The sequence below is a fragment of the Carettochelys insculpta genome, chromosome 5 (assembly GCF_033958435.1).
Source record: "Carettochelys insculpta isolate YL-2023 chromosome 5, ASM3395843v1, whole genome shotgun sequence".
NCBI classification, from domain to species: domain Eukaryota; kingdom Metazoa; phylum Chordata; order Testudines; family Carettochelyidae; genus Carettochelys; species Carettochelys insculpta.
The window spans coordinates 35,226,145-35,250,909 of NC_134141.1; the positions used below are offsets into that span (position 1 = coordinate 35,226,145).

Sequence of the window (24,765 nt, forward strand, 5' to 3'; positions counted from 1 at the left end):
GTTTTATGTGCACCAGTGCAGAGTTGATGCGCTACACAAAGGAGGTGTATGACCTATCCCCTTCATACAGATGCACATAACAAAATCCATGTGGCAGGAGTGGGGCCAAGGAGTTCTGTGTGTGGGAGAAGGTTCAGGTTTGGGGCATAGGGTTGGGTGCAAGAATATGAAAGCACAGGCTAGGGGTGCAGGCTCTGGGGTGGGGCTGGAGATGAGGGGTTGGGGTGCAGGAAGGAGGTTCCAGGTTTGGGGAGGGGCTAGGGATTGGAGTGCAGAATGGGGTATAGACTCTGGGCTGTGTAGGTGGGCTTGGGGGTTCAGGATTGAGATAGAAGGTTTGGATGCAAAAGTTGGCGCTGGGTTGGGGAGGTCAGGGTAGGGGATTGGGGCTTGGGCTTACCTGGTCAGCTCCTGGTCAGTGGCGATTAGGCAAGCTGCCTGGTGTTCACCTGTCCTTGGGCACCAAGGTGTATCCCAAAAGCAGCCAGCAGCTATCTTGGGAGCGAGGCATGAGGCTCCACAGCACCTCACGTGCACTGCTCTCACCCCTAGGGACAAGGCACCACATAAAGCCCTTCATTCCCATTTAGAAGCCAGATCTGCTGCACTGGCCAATGCCTCGCCGGCCACAGCACAGAGCTTGTCCAGCTCTCCCCCTCCTGTGGGAGCTCCATGCTAGTGCTGGTGTGGACAGTTTCTCTCCCCCAGTACACCAGCCACAGTAGTTTTGGAGCTTGGGAAGAGGTATCTTTCCTTGCTGCAGCCTCAGACCCCCATGTGTAGCTCAATGGGAAGCTCTGCAGCTGCACAGCTTAGCAGGAATTTAGGTCCCCAGCCTGTAGCAATGCTTGGGATTCTTCCATACTAAGTGCAGGACTCTCCACTTGTCCTTGATGAACCTCACTGGATTTCTTTTGGCCCAATCCTCCAGTTTGTATAGGTCACTGTGGACACTGTCCCTACCTTCCAGCACATCTATCTCTCTCCGCATCTTAATGTCATCCACAAACTTGCTGAAGGTGCAATCCATCCCCTCCACTTGCAGGTGAGCGCGCTGGCCAGGCGCCAGGAGGCTTGGAGGTCCTTCATGAGGACCTTCAAGTGCATCGCTGAGCGGATGCCGCCCCCCTGCCGCTCCGGCCACCATCCCTCCCAGCCACCCTCCACCTATCCTGGAGCCTGCCAGGGAGGAGGACCGTGGGGCTCAGGAGCTGGCCCAGCCGTACCCGGCAGTCTTCCCGGCCCCCACCCAGGCTCAGCAAGGCCTCTGGCCCAGAAGAGGGGAGGGAAGGGGGCCAAGGACTGGGCCCCCCAGGCCCACTCTTTATACATAGTCCCCCCATTATTGTAAATAGTTGCCATGTCCCACCCCCCCCTTTAGTAGCCGTCCCCCCCAATGTACATAGTTCCCCGATTTAAGTTTAAAAATGTCATCGTTTTTGTTGGGTTTCAATAATGTTCGGTTTATTTAAAACCAAAAAAACGTGTCATGTGCTCTCAGGGCGCGGTAGTGTGGGCGTGGGGGCAGTATGGCGGGGGGGGCACCAGCACTCACCCCGCAGCCTGGTCGAAATGGGCCCACAGGGTCTCCCAGACCCAGATCTCCTCGTGGTCAGCTTGGCAGCTCGGGGCGGTGGCTGGGTGGGCGTAGGCCGTGCCAGCCTCCACAGCCGAGCCCTGCACAAAGGCCTCCCCCTTGCTCTCCACCAGTTTGTGGAGTGTGCAGCATGCACCCACAACCCGAGGGATGTTGGGGAGCCCCACGTCCAGGCGGGTGAGGAGGCACCTCCAGCAGCCTTTGAGGCGGCTGAAAGTCTGCTCAACCACCCAGCGCGCATGGTTCAGGTGGGTGTTGAACCGCTCCTGGCTGGCGCTGAGGTGGCCTGTGTAGGGGCCCACAGGGGCCAGAGGGGGTAAGCTGCATCCACCACAAGGCAAAGGGGCATGGTGGTGTCCCCCAGACGGAATCTCCCGCTGGAGGATGTAGGGCCCCGCCTCCAGCCGGTGGCACAGGCCCGAATTCCTAAAAGCCCAGGTGTCATGGGTGCTGCCAGGCCAGCCAACCTGTATGTCCAGGAAGTGGCCCCAGCTGTCCACCATGGCCTGGAGGACCACCGAGTGGTAGCCCTTCCTGTTCATGAAGCATCCTCCACTGTGCTCCGGGGTGCGGATGGGGATGTGGGTCCCGTCCAGTGCCCCAAAACAGTTGCAGAACCCCATGCCAGCAGACCCCGCGATGGCCGGATCCAGGTCCCTGAGCTGCACAAGCCTGTGGAGCAGCAGAGCATTCAGCTCCCAGACCCCCCTGAGGGGGGAGGACATGAGTGCCTGTGAGGGGTGTGCAGGGTATGTCTGGCCCTGCCCCGGGGACCCACCTCCCCCCCGGGTCCCCGTACTTCCATGATGACAGCCCCGATGGTGGCCTTGCCCACACCAAACTGCTGTCCTATGGACTGGTAGCTGTCTGGAGTGGCCAGCTTCCAGACAGCGATGCTAACCCATTTCTCGACGGTGAGGGCATGCCACATGGGGTGTCCTGGTGCTGCAGGACAGGGGTGAGCTACTGGCAGAGCTCGAGGCAAGTCAGCCAGCTCATCTGGAAATTCCAGAGCCAGCAGTCGTCGTCCCACTGCTGGAGGATCAGGCGCTCCCACCACTCCGTGCTGGTGGGGTACCTCCATAGCCAGAGGTGTGCCCGGTGGAGGGTGGAGAGCCACATCATGGTATGGGGTGGCTTCTTCATCCTCCGAGGAAGACAGCTCATCTTACAGGAGGTGCTGGGCGGTCTCCTCCACGGTGCCAAGCAGGGCAGCCACTGCCTCAGAGATGGCTGTGTGGGCTTCTGGCTGCTGCTGCTGCTGCTGCTGGGGGTCTATGCTGCGTGCACAGGGTCTGCAACCAGTTGTCTGCTCTGCAGACCTGTGCTGTGCAGGCAGTGTGTGTCTGGGAGGGGCGCTTTAAGGGAGCAGCTTGCTGTTGCCTCAGAAGGGCTAGTCCACCCTGTGACCCTGTCCGCAGGCTTTCCTAGCCCCCTTATTCTGACAGGGGCTGCTTTTGTGTGTAGACGCTCCCCTGCAGAGCCCATTTCGATGTAGTGCTTTCTTACAGCAACGCTGAACGTCGATGGCACCAGCCGATGTGTGGATGCTATGCGTTGAAATAGCTTATTTCGATTTCGCTACATCAAAATAAGCTATTTCAACATTGCATCCCAGTGTGGACGTAGCCCAAGTGTTTCAAAATCTGTGCCATGAGTGAGGCTGACCAATTTGTGTGTCCCTGGATTCTCCTTCCCTTTTAAAAGATGGGCACTACATTTGTCTTTTTGCAGTTACCAGGGACCTCCTCTGATTGCGTCAGGTTTTCAAAGATAATGGTCAGTGGCTCTGCAATCACATCAGCACCCTCGTGCATTAACTCCAACCCCATGGATTCCTGCATGTCCAGCTTTTCTAAATAATTATTAACCTGTTCTTTTGTCACTGAGGGCTGTTTACCTCCTATTGTGCTGTCCATCACAGCAGTCTGGGAACTGACTTTGTTTGTGAAGACAGAGGTAGAAAAAGCATTGAGGACTTCAGCTTTTTCCATATTATCTGGGTTGCCTTCCCTATTCAGTAAAGGTCCCACACTTTTAATACCTTCTTATTGCCATCATACCAGTAGAAAGCCTTCTTGTTATCCTTCATATCCACTGCATTAGTAGAGGAAAAGCAAGTAAATGCATTTACAGGTTGTTCTTCTGGGCTACGTCTACACGTGCACCCAACTTCGAAATAGCTTATTTCGATGTTGCGACATCGAAATAGGCTATTTCGATGAATAACGTCTACACGTCCTCCAGGGCTGGCAACGTCGATGTTCAACTTCGACGTTGCTCAGCCCAACATCGAAATAGGCACAGCGAGGGAACGTCTACACGGCAAAGTAGCACACATCGAAATAAGGGAGCCAGGCACAGCTGCAGACAGGGTCACGGGGCGGACTCAACAGCAAGTCGCTCCCTTAAAGGGCCCCTCCCAGACACACTTTCATTAAACAGTGCAAGATACACAGAGCCAACAACTAGTTGCAGACCCTGTATATGCAGCACGGACCCCCAGCTGCAGCAGCAGCAGCCAGAAGCCCTGGGCTAAGGGCTGCTGCCCACGGTGACCACAGAGCCCCGCAAGGGCTGGAGAGAGAGTATCTCTCAACCCCCCAGCTGATGGCCGCCATGGAGGACCCCGCTATTTCGATGTTGCGGGACGCGGATCGTATACACGTCCCTACTTCGATGTTGAACGTCGAAGTAGGGCGCTATTCCCATCCGCTCATGGGGTTAGCGACTTCGACGTCTCGCCGCCTAACGTCGATTTCAACTTCGAAATAGCGCCCAACACGTGTAGACGTGACGGGCGCTATTTCGAAGTTACTGCCGCTACTTCGAAGTAGCGTGCACGTGTAGACGCAGCCCTGTAGTCCAGCACGCTCTTGTCTGGCATAATTTAAGTTAGCTGGATGTCGTGGGTGCAGCCAAGTTTACTGTGGTCCCACAAAGTTTGTTTATAGCCACCAGTCCTGGTTCTCAGTGTTCTGTGCTGTTATTTTGATCTGCTGTACCCCTAAATGTCTTCTAAGAGCCTAGTGAGCAGAGCAGGTGTTGATAATGCTGCTAGGCAGTATTGACCTCCTGTGGGTCATCAAAGTGTCTCATTTGGTGCTGGTCAAGTCCTGAGGGTGCCAGATTAGAGAGGGTAAATCTAAACTGCATGTTGTTCATCTTAACAGGGAGAATACAAACACAAGCAGATCTTTTTCTTTGAAAAATGACCATTGGCAGTACTGAAGTTTACCCTCGCAGAAGGGTTCAGTTTATGCTGAAAGCACCTTCACATTATAAGAAAGCGGTTTTAAATTGCCCTCCTTGTCACACATATTTGTGATAATTGTACAGTATACAGTTCCCTAATAAAATATACTATATGTATTATAGATCAGAATATGCGACGTAAGTTAAAAACATACAAAAGATCAGAGGACATTATTTTACTGGCTTTACAGAAGAAAATAAATATTCCATATAAAAAACCAAATTCACTTCTTTCTCGACTCAGGGACTTTTATTCGTGCCAAGAGGTGTTTTCACCTATCTATTGAAGAAGACGTTTCAAGATAGAAAGCTAGAAGTATCCGTTATTCCCTGCTAAACTGGATTAAACATAAAGGTTAAATGTGTTTGTACAGGGGCTATGACTCAACTGAGAAGTTTTCGGAGGGTATTAAAGAATATCTGAGCCTGAATTACTTTGGCTCAGAGAATGGGCTCGCACTGAATTGGGGGACTCCAAACTGACATTCTTCCTGTTGTTCCTTTGGCATATTTAAGATCATGTAAGATCATGTAATATACACTGTTATGAATCATGGTTTTCTTGTTCCCATATTTGTTTTGTGTTCTTCTTTTGAGTATTTCTGGCTATGATTAAAAATGTGGTAGCATTTATCATGATGAAATTCAGTTTTGATCATTTTTCATTAGTGTTGGTGTATACAATAAGATGTTTTGTTTTGCTTGTGCTTTCTTTTCCCTGTGGATTAAGCAGATGAAAATAAAAGTGGCTTTTAGTGGCTTTCATCATGTTTTTCAGTATGCTTTTTGATGCCACTTTACATGGGATAGGATGCCAGAAGGACAAGAAAATGGGAACTGTATAAGAAATCCAAAATGCGTTCGTGTTTCTCATAGTTCCCTAGACAGCCTGTGAAATATATACAAGCCTGTAGCTGGTGCTTCTCACCAAGTATGCAAAAGAACTGCTGCTGTTTAGACTTAGCCAACCAAGATCGAGAATCTATGTTGATTGGAAACAGATAAAAATGGAGAAACCATGTTTTTTCAGCAGGGCACTTGATACTGTTGCCTGTGCATTAGAAGATATTAACTCCTTCCATAAAGAATTTTGATGCAAAATCTCAAGTATTGTATTTTTTATCTGTACTTCTCTCTGGACTGCAGGGGGAACTGGTGACTTGATCTACTTGCCCCCTCCCACTTGAGGAGAGTGGGGCTAGTAGGGTACCAAATGCTCCTTTAAACTCAGAAGGAGGTACTAGGAAGGTTTGGATGTGATATCTTTGCTTCTTCTGTCAGCTGTTGCTGCTGGTAGGAAAGGCTGGGAACCACAGACATAGGGCAACCAGATATCCCTGTACCAAATATGGGACAGGGAGCTATGGGGGCGAGGTGCAGCTCCTCCTGACTGCACCAACCCCCAAGGAGCCAACACTCCCTTTTTAAAAAATAAGTCAGGATGCCTTTTTGGCATCACAAATAAGGGACCGGCCCACCCCATATGGGATGGTTGGTCACCCTAGTTAGACATCACTGTCTTTTGTTGCTCCAACTTGAGATTTGCCTGTCCTACCTACTGACCTCTTGCCTCACTAGTCAAGGAGGAGCAATTTCAGGTAGCAGCACTCCTCTGAGTTCAGGAGAGGAGATAAATGGGAGTGAGTGAGAGAGGGAGATTCTGAGAATAGGATGGATGCAGAAGGTCACCAATAAGGAATTATATAGAAAGATACAACCAAAAGAGAACCTGCTGCAGAAGGTTATAAAGCGGAAGCTACAACTATTTGGGCATATTTGCAGAATGAACGACGAACAAAAAATCAAGACCCTGGTATTCGGCATAATGGATGGTTCAAATAGGAGAGGCAGACCCCACAGAGAATGGATAGATGATATAGTAGATTGCTGTGGAGCTAGTCTACAGAAACTAAGCCACTCTGCGCTGGACAGGGAAACATGGAAGGAAATAGTGAGAGAGGCATCAGACACCAATGGGTGCTGAGCCCACGGTTGTCGATGCTGATGATGAGAGATAGAGAGAGAACTCCAGTTCCTAGCAGCAACTATTGTTTTAGCTACAGGTGGCTCCAGCAATTCATGTTGCTCTCTTTTTTGGATATAGGTATATCCTCACAGTATGAGGAGGAAAAAGAGACTTTGCTTATAAAATGTGCAGTATTTGACATTTTTACAAAGAAGAAATATATTTATGAGGAAAGACCTTTGTTAACATGCTTCAACAGCTTGATTGTTTGCATTTTATACTCTACAATTTTTATTTATATCCTTTACTGAGTTTTACATTCTGAAGTATGGTAAGCTGTGACACATAAATAAAAGATTGGAAGTTCAAAGTTAGGGAATAAAAGCTTAACACTGTCTTAACTCCTAATTTTGTCCTTTTAACAATGACATGACTTAAGTGCATACCATCAGCAGCTAACATCTTAACACTTATTTTTAGTGGGTTGTATACATTTAAGTTGCACCTCTTTATATTACGTTAAACCTATGTTTATTCATTTGCTTTTTGGGTATTTTAATTAAATATTGAATTCTTTCATAGAAAGCTGTGAAATCCACATCACTTTGTGATGATACACATGTTCCAGTTGATCTGATAAATGTTTATTTACTATATAGATCAGGAAAGGAATTCAGATTTGCTGGGTAAGGAGATATTCTATCAGGTTTTGAAAATATGAATTGTGTACCCAATAGACTAAACAGCTTTATTCTGTCAGGTGGAAAAGATGTTGTTATGGTACTTTTATCAATTTGAAAAAAAAATTACTTGGGAGTAAAATCTGTTTCCTTGTCAGTATTTTTCTTTCCTTCATTGTGTAGGCATTAATTTGTTGTTAATTGTGTTGTTCAAGCATGCTGGGTTGCTGACACAGGCTTTCTTTTAAAACACAGAACCTGAAGCATTTGTTTTTAGGGGAAAGTTTGTTACCTTCCATTGTCTCTTTGTAAAAAGCTGAAAAAGAATATTAAATATTTCACAATTTGTATATGCAGGAATGTAGGCAAGCATATCGGAAAATATATTGGAGTTGCATTTGTAATACTGAGATAACTGCAAATTTACATGTTGCATCAAGGTATTCAGAGCTTTAAAAATATTTTCAAAATGTTTTTACATGTTCCTTGTGAAATTTTCTTCAGATAAAACTTTGCACAGATGACTTAAGTCTGTAATGTTATATGCTTATTGAAAACTCCACTGAGCTTTCAGAACACATTTGGCTTATGTACCAAAGAATGAAATTCCATTAACAATTTGTTTAAAGTGTCGATTCACATAAGACATAATTTGGTATGCAAAAAATTAGTTCCATTTGCTTAGTAGCATTCAGATTAAATGTTTAACCTCCTATAGATTGATGTTCCAGTACCTGAACTAACAGCTGAATTTAGAAGTTGATTGTGGTCTTGAATCTAATAATATACAAGGTTCCATTGTACTAATTATTAGGCTTTTATTTAATCATAGTCTGAAGTAGAAGTTTATACATAAACTGTGCCAACAACAATAGAGACAGTAACCTTAGTTCACCCACACTCAAATTGTTTATAATTGATAAGCTTGATTCCTTGCCCAGTTAGTATAATTTGGGTCTTGCATTTACAAAAGACCTACATGTTAGACATCAAACATATGAGGCTATTTATTCTAAACTATTCAGTTATCAACTGGTATTTTCTGAGCAATGTCTCGGAAAGGCCAGTTTGTTGGTTAGACTAGTTTCTGTTTTAAAGAACTTACGACTGGCTGGTTCTAATCTCACAGGCAAGGTACATCAGGAATAATTGCATTAAAACTATCACCATTACACTGGTAAAAACCAGTGCAAGTGGGATCAGGATCAAGCCCATCTCGTTAACGTAAGTGTACTCTAATCTGCCAATAATGAAGTTTTCTTTCTAATGCTAAACCATCCCCTGAGTCTTGAATTCAATCTTTAACTATTTGTGTTTCCACTGTCATCCTTCACGTTAGTTCATCTAGGCACTTTGTGTGTGTGTGTGTGTGTGTTTTTAAACTAGTTTGTTATATTCGGTGGTCTTTTTGTGCTGATACTTGCTGGTACTCGGTCCCAGCCATGGGATTAGCTGGGCAGGAGCATAGGGTCTCAGCTCAGTACCAGCTCCTTTTTTTAATTTCAAAAAAAGCACTGATTAGATTATCCTGAACTTTGTAAGAGGAAAAACTCCTCACCCAGCTATTCAGTGGACATGAACTATTTCCAGTACAACAAATAAGACTGTCCCTGAAGTTGGTTAGCTGAAGCAGATTAGGAGATGTGTGCAACTCAAAATGTTTAACTTGGAGAAGCATGAGAAGTTTGCATGGCTGTATGGAGAATATTTTGAACCTTTTGTATTAATTAGGCACAGCTTCCTCCCTGATCCAACATGATCACTGCAATACAACAATAAACAGTCCTCACTCAGAGTCATGAAGACGTGCTACCTACATCCATAGTTAAGAGTACAATGTTTTGTTCCTTCCTCTCAAAAGGGACTTTAGCCAGACAATGTGGTTCTCAATTAAAAATCATAGCTAAAACTAGCACAAATGAACAGTGTTACAGAGCTGAAGCCTAAAGTTTAAGCAGTTGTCCTTTCTGTACCTGCATTCATGTATCAGGCCTCAGCTGGAGTATTGTGTCCAGTTCTGGGCACCACATTTCAAGGAAGATGTGGAGAAATTGGAGAGGATCCAGAAAAGAGTAACAAGACTGATCAAAGGTCTAGAGAACATGGCCTACAAAGGAAGGCTGAAAGAATTGGGCTTATTTAGTTTGGAAAAGAAAAGATTGAGGTGGGACATGACAGCGGTTTTCAGGTATCTAAAAGGGTGTCATAAGGAGGAGGGAGAAAACTTGTTCTTCTAGGCCTCTGAGGATACAAGAGGAAGCAATGGACTTGAACTGCAGCAAGGGAGGTTTAGGTTGGACATTAAGAAAAAGTTCCTAACTGTCAGGGTGGTCAAACACTGGAATAAATTGCCTAGGGAGGTTGTGGAATCTCCATCTCTGGAGATATTTAAGAACAGGTTAGATAAATGTCTATCAGTGGTGGTCTAAACAGTACTTGGTCCTGCCATGAGGGCAGGGGGCTGGACTCGATGACCTCTCAAGGTCCCTTCTAGTTCTAGTATTCTATGATTCCGTGATTCATTCGCGCTTTGTAGAATGGACTAGAACGGGTTTATTCTGTAAGCATGAGCAGATATGTTACTCAAGACTATAAAAACTATCAGGTGGTTAGCAATGATGGAGCGGGGAGAACGGTGGAGGGCCCTGGGCAAGGGCAGGAAGGACCGGGTGTACAGGAGGGATCCAGTGCTCTGGGGAGGGGTGGGAGGAATCTGGTGTTGGGGGGAGGAGGAGCTAGGGTGGGGAAAGGGTGCAGGGGGAATCGGGACCCTGGCAAAAGGAAGCATTGTTGCTCATCAGGCAGCCCTGCCATATCACTTTCCTGCTGTCGTGCCACACACTGCTGCCCCAGTTTCCAGCCCCACCGCCAGCCCTGCCCAGAGCTGCCCCTGTGAGGTACACCCTGTGATGCTAGCACTGGGTCCGGAGATCAGAGTAGCAACATGCTGCACACTGGCAGGAGACCCATGTGGCATGGCTGATTGACACTCAGCTGGGGACAGGAGTCCCAGCTTGTGGACTCAGGGGTTTTCTGGCCCCAATTTGGGTGGGTCTGGCTGAAAAGTGGGTGGGCCACGGCTCACTCGGGCCCAGACATAGCTATGCCCTTGCTCCAGGGTCTTTGGAAGGGTGGGCCTCAGGGAGGAGGGGCAGGAATTGGGCGCAGTCAGCCTTCAGTGCTGCCCAGACTCTGCTGCATCTCCTGCTGCCAACCCCCAGCGCTGTTGGAGCTCTGGTGGGGATTTAAAGGGCTCAGAGCTCTGGCCACTGCTGTTGCCACTATAGCTGCAGCAGCAGCTCCAGGCCCCAGGACAACTGTCCCCTTTGCCCTCCTGTTGGTGGCCCTGCTCCTTTGTCCTTAGTGAAAGTCTGGCTGTGAGCATCTCCCAGTCTCACAACGAATTTCAATAGCACCTGCAGCAATACTTCACAGCTTCACATACAATGAGACTTCACACAAGAAAACAGGATATTGAAGTGCAACAGAGAGAGGCTTAAACATGATACCTGCCAAGGGATACTTTGCACAAGCCCTATCGTGATTATATGACAATGGTGAATATAAGGTGTACTGGGGTGTTATTTTCAGGAACAGAATGTCTCAAACACTGTAATTTTACAGCCAAGTAAAAGTAGTGTTTTTAGAAGGGCTTCTGTCTACATCCTGCACTGAAGGCCCTATGACTCTCTCTAATTCTGACTAATACTATTTCTGTACATGAAACGTTTAGAGAAGATGTTTCAAACTCCAGGCGGGCCATCCCAGTCCAGAGCAGCTATGCAGTCCAGCCCAGTAGTACCATCAGGCCAGGGAGGGGGGCTGTCTGTTACCATCCCTAAGCCCTACTCCTTCCTGCTACTGCTGCACCCCTGCCCATAGCACCTGTATCCCCCAGAGCTTGGGGCTGCAGCCCATGGCCCCCTTAGCCACTGAAGCCCCTGTTTGTTGTGGCTGTGCCTGGAAGCGGGGACAGGGAGCAGTTCTGTACATTGTTGTTCCCCCTCTCCACCCCTCCCCTGCAACCATGTGCCATCACCGCTAATGGTGCTCATCTGCAGCCTCCATCCCTGCTGCTGCACTGGTGGCTATGCAGAGCCACATGTTTTCCACCTCTGGGAGAAAGCACCTTTCTTCCCAGCATGTACACTCCCAACCTCCTCCCACAGCTACCTTCACACCCTCCCAGACACCACATCCCTACCCCAGCCTACTCCTGCATCCTCCTTCCTGCCCAGACCCCCCAGAATAATGCATAGAACACATCATTTTTAAAAAAAAATCCACTCATTCTCTAAAAATTGCCAATGATGGAGCATCCAACCCAACTCTTGGTAATTGTCCCAAAGAATAATTACCTTCACTGTAAAAAACGTGTACCTTGTTTCCTGTCTAAATTTCCGTAGCTTCACCAGACATTGGATTGTGTTATACCTTTTTTGTTGAACTGAAGAGCCTATTTTCAGTGTTCTCTATATGGCTAGATAACTCTAGCCGTGTCTACACTAGCCGGCTGTTTCGAAATAGCCGTGCCAACTTCGAAATAGCGCCCGCCGCATCCACATGTTCCGAGCGCTATTTTGAAGTTGAAATCGACGTAAGGCAGCGAGACGTCGAAGTTGCTATCCTCATCAGGAGATGGGAATAGTGCCCTACTTTGACATTGAACGTCAAAGTAGGGCACGTGTAGACGATCCGCATCCTGCAACATCAAAATAGTGGGATCCTCCATGGCGGCCATCAGCTGAGGGGTTGAGAGACGCTCTCTCCAGCCCCTGAGCTGTATGGTCGCCACGTGCAGCAGCCCCTTAAAGCTCCCCGCCCCCTTATTTCCTGTGCAGGAAACTGAGAGCTCGTGCAGGCAGCAGCACATCCACGTGCCCAGCCTGCACGTCCCTCAGCAGCCCCAACCCACCATCCTGCACCCCATGGCATCCAGCCAGCCCCCCAAGCACCTACAGGGCACCCCCCCCAAGGGGACCCAGAGCTCCCAGCCTGCAAGCCAGCGGGGGAAGAGGCAGCGGGGCCCCTCCTGGACGGAGGCCGAGATCCGGGACCTGCTGGGGCTCTGGGGTGAGGAGGAGGTGCTCCAGGTAATGGGAAGCAAGAGGCGGAACACGGATGCATTTGCTCGGCTGGCTGAGGGCCTGGCTGCCCAGGGTCACCCTGCCCGCACTCCTGACCACGTCAGGAGTAAGGTAAAGGAGCTGCGGCAGGGTTACGCCTGGGCCTGGGACACGGCCAGCCGATCTGGGGCCACCCCCGCCGCTTTCCCCTTTTACAGGGAGCTCAGGGCCATCCTGGGCCCCGGTACACCTCCTCCCCCCCAGCCACCCTTGGCATCTCAGGCGACGAGCCCCAGCAGGCCCCGGAGACGGAGTCCGCCCCGGAGGCCAGCCCTGCACCCCAGGGGCCCCCCCAGGAGCCCACCCCTGGAACACTGGAGGAGGAGGAGGAGGAGGAGGCCTCCAGCGATGGCGGGCTGCTGATAGACCTTCCCTCCTGCAGCTCCAGCAGGGCGTCCACCCGATGGGTGTCCCCTGACCATGGAAGCGGACTGTCAGGTATGTACCCCCCCTTGTGCACACCCCAGGGTTAAGGGGCGGGGACAAGAGACATGACCAGGGCCCTCCACACACCCAGATGACCATGGCCCTGAGGACAGCAGTGGCATGTCCCTCAGAAGAGTCCATCAGTCCCTGCCCCCCAGCAGGACAGCGCCATGCCCCATCCCTGGGGATGGGGGGAGCGGAACCTAGGGTCCTCTGGGGGAGGGGTTGGACACCCATCAGCATCTCCGGGCGACGGGGATAGGGAACCAGCAGCAGAGGGGTGGGGGGACATGGCCACGGGTCAGGGCCCAGACTAACGGCTGTCTCTACTCTTCTTCCCCCCTCTGTTCCGCAGCTGCACCATCGGAGGGCCCGGAGAGCACCGGTGCTGCGTCAGTGGTCCCGGACAGCCCACTGGGGCCATCCCACCAGGCCAGCCCCTCGGCGGAGCACGGACCAGCCCCAGGATGAGCCCGACAGTGGCAGAGCCATCCGCGGGCGTCCATGGACCCCCAGCTGCTTGCCACCCTCCGGTGTCAGCTGGAGGTGTCCAAGCAGCACCTGCAGGTGGAGTAGCAGCAGCTCCATCTCCAGGAGTGAGCACTGGCCTGGCACCAGGAGGCTTGGGGAGCCTTCATGCGCACCTTTAAGGACATCACGCGGCACTTGGCCCCCCCGCCGCTCCGCCTGTCGTCCCTCCACCATCAGCCATCCTGGGGCCTGCCACCGAGGGGGACCATGGGCCTCTGGACTCCTCCCGGCCCTATCTGCCGGTTCTCCTGGCCCCCACCAAGCCTTGACCAGGCCTCCTGCCGAGACGTGGGTCATGCCCCCCCAACACCAGGCGCAGGACAATAGGGGGTGCGTGGCTGAGGATGTTGCCCCCCAAGGCCCCCTCCGGCCCCCTCCTTTGGACATATTTCCCCCATCTTTGTAAATAGTTTTTGTTCTACCCCTGTTTTGTACCTGTTTTGTACCCCCTTCTTCTGTTAATAATACAGGTTGCATGGTTTTGTTTAAAAAAAATTCCATTTATTGCACAGAAGTGGTGGGGGGGGTGCTCTCGGGTTCTCTGTGGTGTGGGCGTGGGGGCAGGGAGTGTTGTGGAGGATGGGGGGGTGCAGTGGGTGGCTCACCCACAGCTGGCCCTGCCAGCGTTCACCCCACAGCCTGGTCAAAATGGGCCTGCAGGGCCTCCCGGACCCGGATCCCCTCAGGGTCGACCTGGCGACTGGGGGCAGCGGGTGGCTGGACGTCAGCCCTGCCAGCCTCCACAGCCCAGCCCTGGAAGAAGGCCTCTCCCTTGGTCTCCACCAGGTTGTGGAGTGCGCTGCACGTGCCCACAACCTGGGGGATGTTGGTGAGGCCTGCATCCCGGCGGGTGAGCAGGCACCTCCAGCGCCCTTTGAGGTGGCCAAAAGTGTGCTCGACCACCTGGCGCGCATGGTTCAAGCGCGTGTTGAACCACTCCTGGCTGGCTGTGACATGGCCTGTGTAAGGGTGCACGAGCCAGGGCCGGAGGGGGTACGCCGCATCTGCGACGAGGCAGAGGGGCATGGTGGTGTCCCCCACAGGGATCTCCCGCTGGGGGATGTAGGTCTCTGCCTCCAGCTGGCTGCACAGGCCCAAATTTCTGAACACCCAGGCATCGTGGGTGCTGCCAGGCGAGCCAACATAAATGTCCAAGAGACAGCCCCAGCTGTCCACCAAGGCCTGAAGGACCATGGAATGGTATCCCTTCCTATGGAGGAAGCGTCCTCCGCTGTGCTCCGGGGCACGGATGGGGATATGGGTCCCACCAGAGCCCCAAAGCAATTTGGGAAGCCCAGACTGGCAAACCACGCGATGGCAGCATCAGGGTCCCCAGGCCGCACGAGCTTGTGGCGGAGTAGGCCATTGATTGCGCGGACGACCTTCAGGGGAAGGACACGAGAGAGCACCGGTGAGTGGCCAGCTTCCAGACAGCGATGCCGACCTGTTTCTCTACAGTGAGGGCACGTCGCATGGGGGTGTCGTGGTGCCGTAAGGCAGTGGTGAGCCACTGGCAGAGCCCAAGGAATGTCTGCCGGCTCATTCGGAAATTCCGGAGCCAGCAGTTGTTGTCCCACTCGCCGAGCACTAGCCGCTCCCACCAGTCTGTGCTCGTGGGGTATCTCCACAGCCGGTGGCGTGTGCAGTGGGAGGGGGGCTGGGAGGGCAGCAAGGTCTGGGGTTGCTTCCTCATGCCCTGGGGGCAGCTCATCTTCCTCAAATAAAAGATGGTCAGCTGCCTCCTGCATGGCACTGAGCAGGGCGGCCACTGGTCCTCCAGGGGCAGGTGTGTGGGCCTCTGGTGGCTGCTGCTGCTGCTGGGGGTCCATGGTGCTTCATGGGGTGTGCGCGCTTGTGGCTCTGCAGACCGTGTGCTGTGCAGGCTGTGTGTGTCTGAGAGGGGCCCTTTAAGGGAGCGGCTTGATGTTGCCCCCTAAGTGCTAGTCCGCCCTGTGACCCTGTCTGCAGCTGTTCCTGTCACCCTTATTTCGATTTGGGCTGCTTTGGGCCATGTCTACACGAGCCCCAAACTTCGAAATGGCCACACAAATGGCCATTTCGAAGTTTACTAATGAAGCGCTGAAATGCATATTCAGCACTTCATTAGCATGCGGGCAGCAGCAGCACTTCGAAATTGACGCGGCTTGCCGCCGCGCATCTCGTCCAGACGGGGCTCATTTTCGAAAGGACCCCGCCTACTTCGAAGTCCCCTTATTCCCGTGAGCTGATGGGAGTAAGGGGACTTCGAAGTAGGCGGGGTCCTCTCGAAAAGGAGCCCCATCTGGATGAGACACGCGGCGGCAAGCCGCGTCAATTTCAAAGTGCCGCTGCCGCCCGCATGCTAATGAAGCGCTGAATATGCATTTCAGCGCTTCGTTGGTAAACTTCGAAATGGCCATTTGCATGGCCATTTCAAAGTTTGGGGCTCGTGTAGACATGGCCTTGGTGTGTAGACGCTCCCCTGCAGTGCCTATTTCGATGTAGTGCTGTCCAACGTCGACCTTGAACGTCGACGGCACCAGCCCTGGAGGATGTGTGGACGCTATTCGTCGAAATAGATTATTTCGATTTCGCTACATCGAAATAAGCTGTGTCGATGTAGCATCCCAGTGTAGACGTAGCTACTGTGTGATAAGTCACCCATAATCTTCCCTTTGCTAAACTAATTAGATTGAGCTCCTTGTGTCTATAATTATAAACGGTGTGCTTTCTAATCCTTTATTTATTATGTGGTTCCTCTCTGAATCCTCTCCATTTTATCAGCATCCTTCTTGAATTGTGGACACCAGAATTTGGACACAATAATCCAACAGTGGTCGCTCCATTGCCAAATATAAAAGTAAAACATCCTCCCAGATCCAAGAGGACCTTCATACTGTCAGTCTCAACACCTCATATTCCACATCCCATTCTAATCAAACTGGTTTCAACAGATACCACGTCTGCATTGTGTGGGCCCGTGATTTGAAAAGTGTGTATCCACAGAGGCAATTGAAGCATGCACATGCACTTATTGCAAATGGGATTGGAAAGGGCTCACAACATTGCCAGATTAGCCCCTACGTTCAGTAAAAAATATTAGAAGTGGGAAACCTGTTTTTTCTGAATTCATCTGTTTGCAAAAGGATGGTAAATAAGTCCCAGATATATTCGTAGACTGAAAATAGGTGGTGAGTGGACACTTCAGATCATTGTAAGAAAAAGATTTACAATTCATTTATTTTCTTGGATATATAGATTTATAGGTATTACTTTTACCTAAAAATACTGCATAGTTAGCCACAATATATCAGAAAGCTGATCTTCTAAATGTCTAAAGATTTTTATAATGCAAATAAACTGAATCATAAAGACACTTTAATTTATTTCTAGTACTTTCTCCGGTACATCATAAAATGTTAGTTAGAAATAATGATTTATCCTCTTTTTCACCCTGTATCCGCATTGCTAATACAATATATCTTTATTTAATTATAAAGTGATCAAAACATTTTACTTAAACTGTGTAATTTGTTAACCAAAAACCTTCTGGAAACTGGCTTTAAAATTAGACTTTTGTCAAAGATAGCTTACTGCTCCACTGCCATATCTCAGCTTCCCTTGTCCTGTTTAGTAAATAGGATGACTAGATTGCAGTCATACCAGTTCAGAGCAAACAGGCAAGAAAGAAGATAGTTAAGCATTTCGCTGTGCGTGAGCAGTTAGAGGGCAGGCAGACACCATGCACCTTGACCACCTATTATGAAGCTTTTTGCTGCAATGTCAAGTGAAAGCGAGTTAATTGGGTGAAGCTGTAGAGCATGTTAGGGGCATGGTAAAGGGTTGCTGTCTGACAGTTGAATGTCAGCAAAAGCCAGTCAAGTGTGGCTGAGAGACAGAGACCTGTCACAAAGTTCATGTGGACTATAGCACAGTTAGGGAGCTGAAATGTGGTTCAGTCTCACTTTCCCCCTCATTGCATTCAAGCACCTTAAGATTTCACACTGAATGTGTCAACCCTTGTTCTCTAAGCTGTTTCCTTCTAACCCTTCTGCATTCAAATGATTGGACAAAAGATGCTAATGTTTGGCAAAGTGAATGTAAATATACTTTTTTTCCTCCTTTTCTGCTGGAGCGTCAACATACATCCAGCTTAAAAAGAAACTGTGAAGGGTTACATCAAACAATTAGACTGCTGGGTAGTTCAGCTGATAGCTGACTTCGGTTCTCAAAAAGAGGATGAAACTAGACAATTAAAACCGTTGAACAGGAGATGCTTACTCATCAGGACAGGAAAAAATGGGCCCCCAATGATATTGAGCACACTGCTGAGGCCGCACATATTCAGTCATTTTTTTCATTTGCCTCTCTCTTGCCCACTGACCTGAGGTGAAGTGAATGGGGAAGCCATTGGAAGGACAAGGAGGATATTGGAGAGGGTTTGCTGCAAGTGAGGGAAGCAGTCAGTTACTCATAGTAGCAATATTCTGTACTGAAAAACATTTGGAGAAACAGCAAAAGAGTTAATTAAGAACACAGGGTGCCCCTAAGATTGTAAGTTTCAATACAGAACACAAAGTAAATCAATAGTGATTCAGGTTAGCTAGTCAGATAAAAAATGAAAAGTGCATTTACTCTTGAGAAGGTACAGGGACACTGAAAAATAAATAGCATAAATAAAAAGTCTCTGTGATGACAGTATGTTGCATTAGTGAGGAATTAGACATTTGGGTTGAAATCAATGCATGCTGAGTATTATACAATGCAAATAGCACCTTATCCTAAGGCCTCATCATTACAGAGCAGTGTAGAACAATTATATTTGAAAACTTGGGTCTACTAGGACAACATGTGTACAGTGCTGTGGCTCAGATAAAATTTTGCAAGACCTTATAGATTGTGTATTTTAGCTGACCTGTTTTAAAATTATTGAAATTATCAGTGCCAAAGACCTAGAGCACCATCTCTCTGGCTACAAGATATTTTCTTCAAATGGTGCGCATATCAGATATTGATCTGATAATGATGGTTCTAGTCCTACAGGTTCTTCATCTGTACAAACGTCTTGTATATTGGGGCAGGTATTCCTTAGCCTCTGAATGTATTTCAGGAAAAAAGTCTATTCAGGTACTTTTGTGAATGATATGGTTTATTACATTGTTACATCTTATTTTTGAATTTTTAAAAACCAGAACTTATAATTGCCAATTCCAGTCAGTATGAAAAGTGCTTGAGAACGTGGGGGTAGTATAATAATTATTGCCTAATAACTACTAATCATTTGTTTACGTAAAAATTTCTGTAAGCATAAATGGAAATTCTCCGGTAACAGAAAAGATACTTAGAAACTATTGGCTGGCAGTCCTGAAAGAAGAAAGTGTGATGTGTACATTTCTGATTTGCAGTGAACTGGCAGTCTATTGAATTGTTGTCTCTGACAAAAAATATTTTGTAGGATCCAGGAAGAAATGCTGATAATGAAGATTTATACTGCATGTTACTTTGATACTACTTTGTTACAGACTACCAGTCTGAGTCCTGTTTCATCAGCATGTGGAATTATTAAACTATTGACAAGGGAAAGAAACAGTTATTGTTGGCTAGTATTTTTTCTTGCTCTGGAAAAGTTTGCTAACACTCATTAAATTACAGTGGCACCCAGTAGCAGTGCTTTTCCACTTAAAAGCACCAGATCTTTCACATTTCATCCTTTCTGGCTACATCTATGCTACAGCAATCTGTCGCAGATGTTACTGTCAGAAGATATCTTCCTACAAAACTTCTGTTGACAGATCATGGCCACACATGAAAGCAGATTGCTCTGTCGATTTGCTTTGTCAACAGAGACTGGCCGGACTGCCTGGCTGCTCCCTCAACAGAACAGCCAACCGGAAACACAACAGACAGTGACCAGAAACCCTGTCTGTCGACAGAAGGCCCCCTGGAACATCCACACTGCTCCTTGTCTACAGATTCTGTCAAGAAGGGCGTTCTGCCTCATGGAGGAGAGGCAGAAGGTTGTCAACTGAAATGCTGCATTCTATCAATTTACTGTCTACAGAACACATTTTTAATGTGGATGCTCTGTGAGTTTTGTCAAGAAAACTCTCTAATGTAAATGTAGCTTTTATATTTGTCATCCCAAGTGAAAATGGCTCCTTCAAGATACTTCTAACAATGAGAAAAATCATAGCAGCATCCTGTAAGCATAGAGTGATTTTCATCATGTAGCAAATAGGCAACTCCATGCTGGAAACAGCTGTGTTTGAAAGTAGTTTTGCATGATCTAAAACCTTGGAACTCAGTTCCCATTGTTCTGACCACTGGTACGAACAATGGCATAAATGCTAGTGAGACCTGCCTCTTCAGTATTCTAACCACTAGGTCACCTTTCTCAGAGATTTTCTTGACAACAATGTAGTTAAAATGCCAGTGGAAACCACAATGCTACGTTAGTTCTCTTTTCGCTGCAGGTGGAACTGTACATGATAGCAAAAATGGGAAATCTTGAAGGAAAGTTGTTCAGTGTAGGTAAAGCCAGACAGTGTGCTGCTAAAGCAGTGCTACTGTATGTCACTTCCCCACCTTAGCTTGAGTCTACAGTTGCCACAGAAGATCGAATGCTTGGGTTCAATCTTCTGGGGTGCCGTTTTGCGCATGCATGAAACAGCACGTTCTGGGTCAGTGTCAACCCTGGAACTCCTTGTGAGCCACAATGATTAAGGAATGCTGATGGCTGGAGTGCTCCAATCGGCATTCTGCAGGGAGGACAGGACCAATATTGACAGCTGCAAAATCGATTTTTGGTACACAATTGGTGTACCTAAAATTATGTAGCAGCCATCACTATTCAAAGTAAATTTAGACCCAGCCTTAGTCTACTCAATAGTGGCCTGTCCCCAACTTTAAATTATTGCTGTATATGGGAGTAGAATAAATCTAGTTTCCATTGCTGGGCCAGATGTTGCCTGTGTACAAACATGTAGATTATGTCCCATAACCCTTAGTCCCTGCTCGGTAGCACACTGCTTTTTCTCCTGGAGTTCAGCCTTTCCATAGCTATTTCAATAAGCTGGCATCAGTGCAAGAAGTTTCTATCCGGTTCTCGCCCTTGTCTCTTTGGTTTGCTTTCTTTGTGCCTTGGTCTCATTTGCTGTCATTCTAGTGTTGAAGACAAATATTTTGAAGATTTGTCTTCTGAGCAGTCTGGTGATATAATGATGTATTATCCACTTGCCTGTGGACTTTATAATTCTTCACACTAGTATTTGTGAATGCTGAGTTACTGAAAATTTATTAACATGAAATAGAAATTGTGCCTTAATTTCAGAAGTACAGGGTAGTCACATTACCTATGAAACTCAGTCACAGCTGTGGTGTTCAGGACCTTTGAAAATCAGGCCTGTTGAAAATCAGCTCTAAATGATAGAGAATATGTCAAACAAAATTGTTCATGTTTTTATGTTCCTAATTTTATTTCATCTCATTATTGGCTGGTGGTTCTTGCATTTTTGAAGAGAGATTTCCTACAGAAATTGTGGACAGTGAAAACTAATGGTAAAACATTAAATATTAGAAGTGTTATTGGTGTAATACATTGCAAGAATGGAAAGAAGTGAAAAAGTGGAGGATGGTATAAAAGCAACCCATAATGATGGGGATTGTGGTATACACGATTATCCTTGCATAGGCTTTGAAGGCTGCAGCTATCCTGACTGATTTGTGAGCTGACTCGTTATAGGTTTTACTGTTACAATTGAAGATAAACTGTGTACTGCACAATATACTTCACTATAATAGTAGATGTTTGTAAGTTATCTATCTGTACCACAACATATGCACATACTTCACCAATCCCAAATACCAAATTTTGTGTGGGTATTATTCCACAGGTATTTGAATATTAAAACCAGATCTCAGTGTGATGCCATTGCACATGCTGACATGGCTAAATAATTTCATACATAACACAAGGATGTCACATATGACAGAATTATACTGTTCCCCCACAATGTCCTGTGTAGTAATAATCACTGTAGTAAAATTATTTTAAATATTGGGAAAATGAACTCATTTTTCATGAAGCAATGTCTAAAATAGGATCAAAGCCTAATCACAGAGGAGTTAATAAAAGAAAAACAGCTTAGTGTTATTGTTTTAGAAGGTTTTTTGCTTGGGCATGACTAAAATATAGCTTTGATTTAATTACAGTTTACAATTCAGTTATTTCATAATATGGACTAATTTTTTTATATTTTGTTTGGAAGAACATATTCATAAAAGCTAGGCTTTCAAGCTTTGAAAAAGGGACCATAGACTATGGCTAATTACTATGTTTCTAAAGGATTTTCAGTTAATGTTTTTCTTAAGCACGTTGTCCTAAATATATATTTATCTGATGGAGTTTGATATTTTAGATTGAATCCTTTATAGCTGATTGCATAAATAAAAGTGCTATTGTAAAGATTTATTTTGATAGATGCCTTTTTCAGGTAATTCCCTTTCTAAAAATTACCAACACACATATTTTCACAATAGACTATCATAAGCGGTTCTGCCCAACCAATTCAGTTTGTCATCTTAATAATATACCATTTTAAAAAGTGTCTGAATACATATGGACTGTAATGATTTTGAAGGAGCTTTGTTGGTGAAATAATAAATCGTTTTAAATTTCATGCGTTTTCACACAGTTCCACATTTCGGTATAGTTCTAATTTATGCCAGTTTAATTTTTCTACAGCTTTGTGGCATATTAGTTTTTTAATTTGTTTGCAAATGTATAAAATAATTTCGGTTCAAACCAGTTCAGTAACAGTGAAGTTTTTTTACATCAGTCAAGGTACAGTAAAATTTTATTCTGTGAATATTACTCTGTACTAGGTCTGTATGAAGTGCAGCATGGGATCTGGATAACTAAACAGACCTTTCCCCCTGCCCCCAACCCTGAAGCATTTGTTGAAACCTAGTCTATTGACTTGCTGCCAGTCATTAAGTTTCATACATTTTTGTGTAACTCTCAAAGGAAACCTGATTTCCCAACTCCTTACTTGCGATTTTGATCTTAAAAAAACGTCTGAGGAAAAAAACTGTGAGAATGTGATTGTAGCAACTGATTTTTAATCAATATATTATAGTTCCATTAATTGAGACATGGAAAACTGTGCAAACTGATGTATTTGTCACTGTTTACAGTTTATTTTTAGTTATTTCATATCCTTAAACATAGAAAACAGTCGTTTTCAGAATTACACAGTTTATTCGTATTCTTTATATTGGCAAACACACTCTATCAAGGCAAATAACAAAATTTCTACAAACAGAGTGAAGAATTTTGCATTTGGATTTCTTGTCAATCTTATTTTTTATTTTGATTAATGTGTTCAGTAATTAAAATAAATTTATAAAACAGCTAATTGATACAATAGATTGAAGACATCAGATTTAGTTACATATACAGTAAAGTTTTATTATGGCCTCAGTCCTACAAAGCTTGTGCTTTAAGGATTGTAGGTGGTACAGATCAGTATTTGCTAGTGCTATTGGTTAATTCACTTTCATAACCACATTAGTTTAGCAAAACATAAGGTACTAACTGCATAATTTCAAATATCTCCTTGTATTTGGAGGAGATTTGAACCTGCTGCCGTACTGGGTCTCCTTGAAGGTCCCGTATAAAACTTGCTGATTTCAGTCAGCTACAAGTTAGCTTGTAGATCATCAGGAAATCAAAAGAATCAACATCAAAGGAAATTGCTGAACTAGGTGTTAGATGCAGCCGTTGATTTTTCCTTAGCAGTAGTAACAGGGGAGTAAAAGAGGGGAGAGGAACCCTCCTGTCTCATATATAAAAATAAAATCTCAGGACTAAAAAAGCTGTGCATCATATGTTGAAATCTTATGGATCGTGGAAGTATAGTAACATTAACCACTAGAACCCTGGCAATTTTTTTCTCCCAAAATTCTAACCATGGATAGTGAGAACACAAAGGCTGTATCTACTCTAGCTAGTTCCTTCAAAAGATTTTTCGAAAGAAGGCAGGGTCTTTCGAAAGATCCCAGGGAATGTCTACACGCAAAAAGCATGCTTTTGAAAGTAAATCAAAAGAATGCAGCACTCCTTTTGAAAGCGCTCTTCCACTCCAGTTTCAGGAAGAACGCCTTCTTTTGAGAGCGCCTTTCAAAATGAAAACGTGTAGACGCTCCTCAGGGCCCTTCTTTGGAAAGAGTAGTCCTCATGCCACCTGATTTTTCGATCCCTGGCTCGTTCTTTCAAAAGAGTTGGGGGGGTGTAGATCTTTCAAAGATCACTCTTTTGATCTTTTTTGTGCGTGGACGCACTTTTTTGAAAGATCTCAGTAGTGTAGACATAGCCCAAGCCTTTTCTAAAATAAAAAAATAAGAAAATAACATATTGTTCTTTTGTCCTTCAATGGGCAATTTTAACCACTGAACATAATGCTGTGGACAATGCAATGTCTAATTTCATCATGCTCTAAGCAGATCGTACATGAAGCCTTTGATGCGAAATGGAAGAAGGAAAACAGCAAAAGTTGCTATCAGAGAGTATTTGGTGTGTTCATGTTGTACACTACAGTTTATATCGCTATGGGAAAGTTTTATTGGTAACATTACCCTTATAGTCATATTCCATGAGTTGTCAAGATATTATGCATAATTATTTGACCCTGGGATTTTCTCAATGTTAAGTATTAATGGGTACTCACCATTTTACCTAATTGACTAAACGCCCATGTTAGTTCAAATATGAATCACGTTTCCAGGTAAGTTACTTTGGGAGTAACTCTGTTCTGTGAGATTTTATGATCCAAAAAAGGTTAACCAAAAGTTACAGTAAAACAGAGTTTAAAATGAAAAAAGCATTTCCAGGCAAAAATGAGGATTATTCACAATACAGTAACACAGAAAGTACAAGTTATTTATCAAGAAAAAAAAAACTCTTCAAGTCATTTTTAAAATAAGATATCTAGCATTACAAATGGTAAATATGTACTGAACATATGCAAAATTATTTAGAATGTGGAAGCTGATGTATAGTAATGGTCAGTACTAGCATAGGGTGCTTCATATGAAGCTCTTTGCTACTGATTCTCAAGTGATATATAAATTAATAAAACCCAAAAACCAACTTGCATGTAAATGTGTGAGGGACAAATTGAAATTAGTTTGTCTGCTGTTTTTACT

At 46.1% G+C, this 24,765-nt stretch overlaps 1 protein-coding gene across 3 annotated transcripts in view; it reads left to right on the plus strand.

Moving 5' to 3' along the window:
- Positions 1 to 24,765, plus strand: part of CCDC171 (coiled-coil domain containing 171) — a 247,266-nt gene that overhangs the window by 217,168 nt on the left and 5,333 nt on the right. The window lies entirely within an intron of this gene.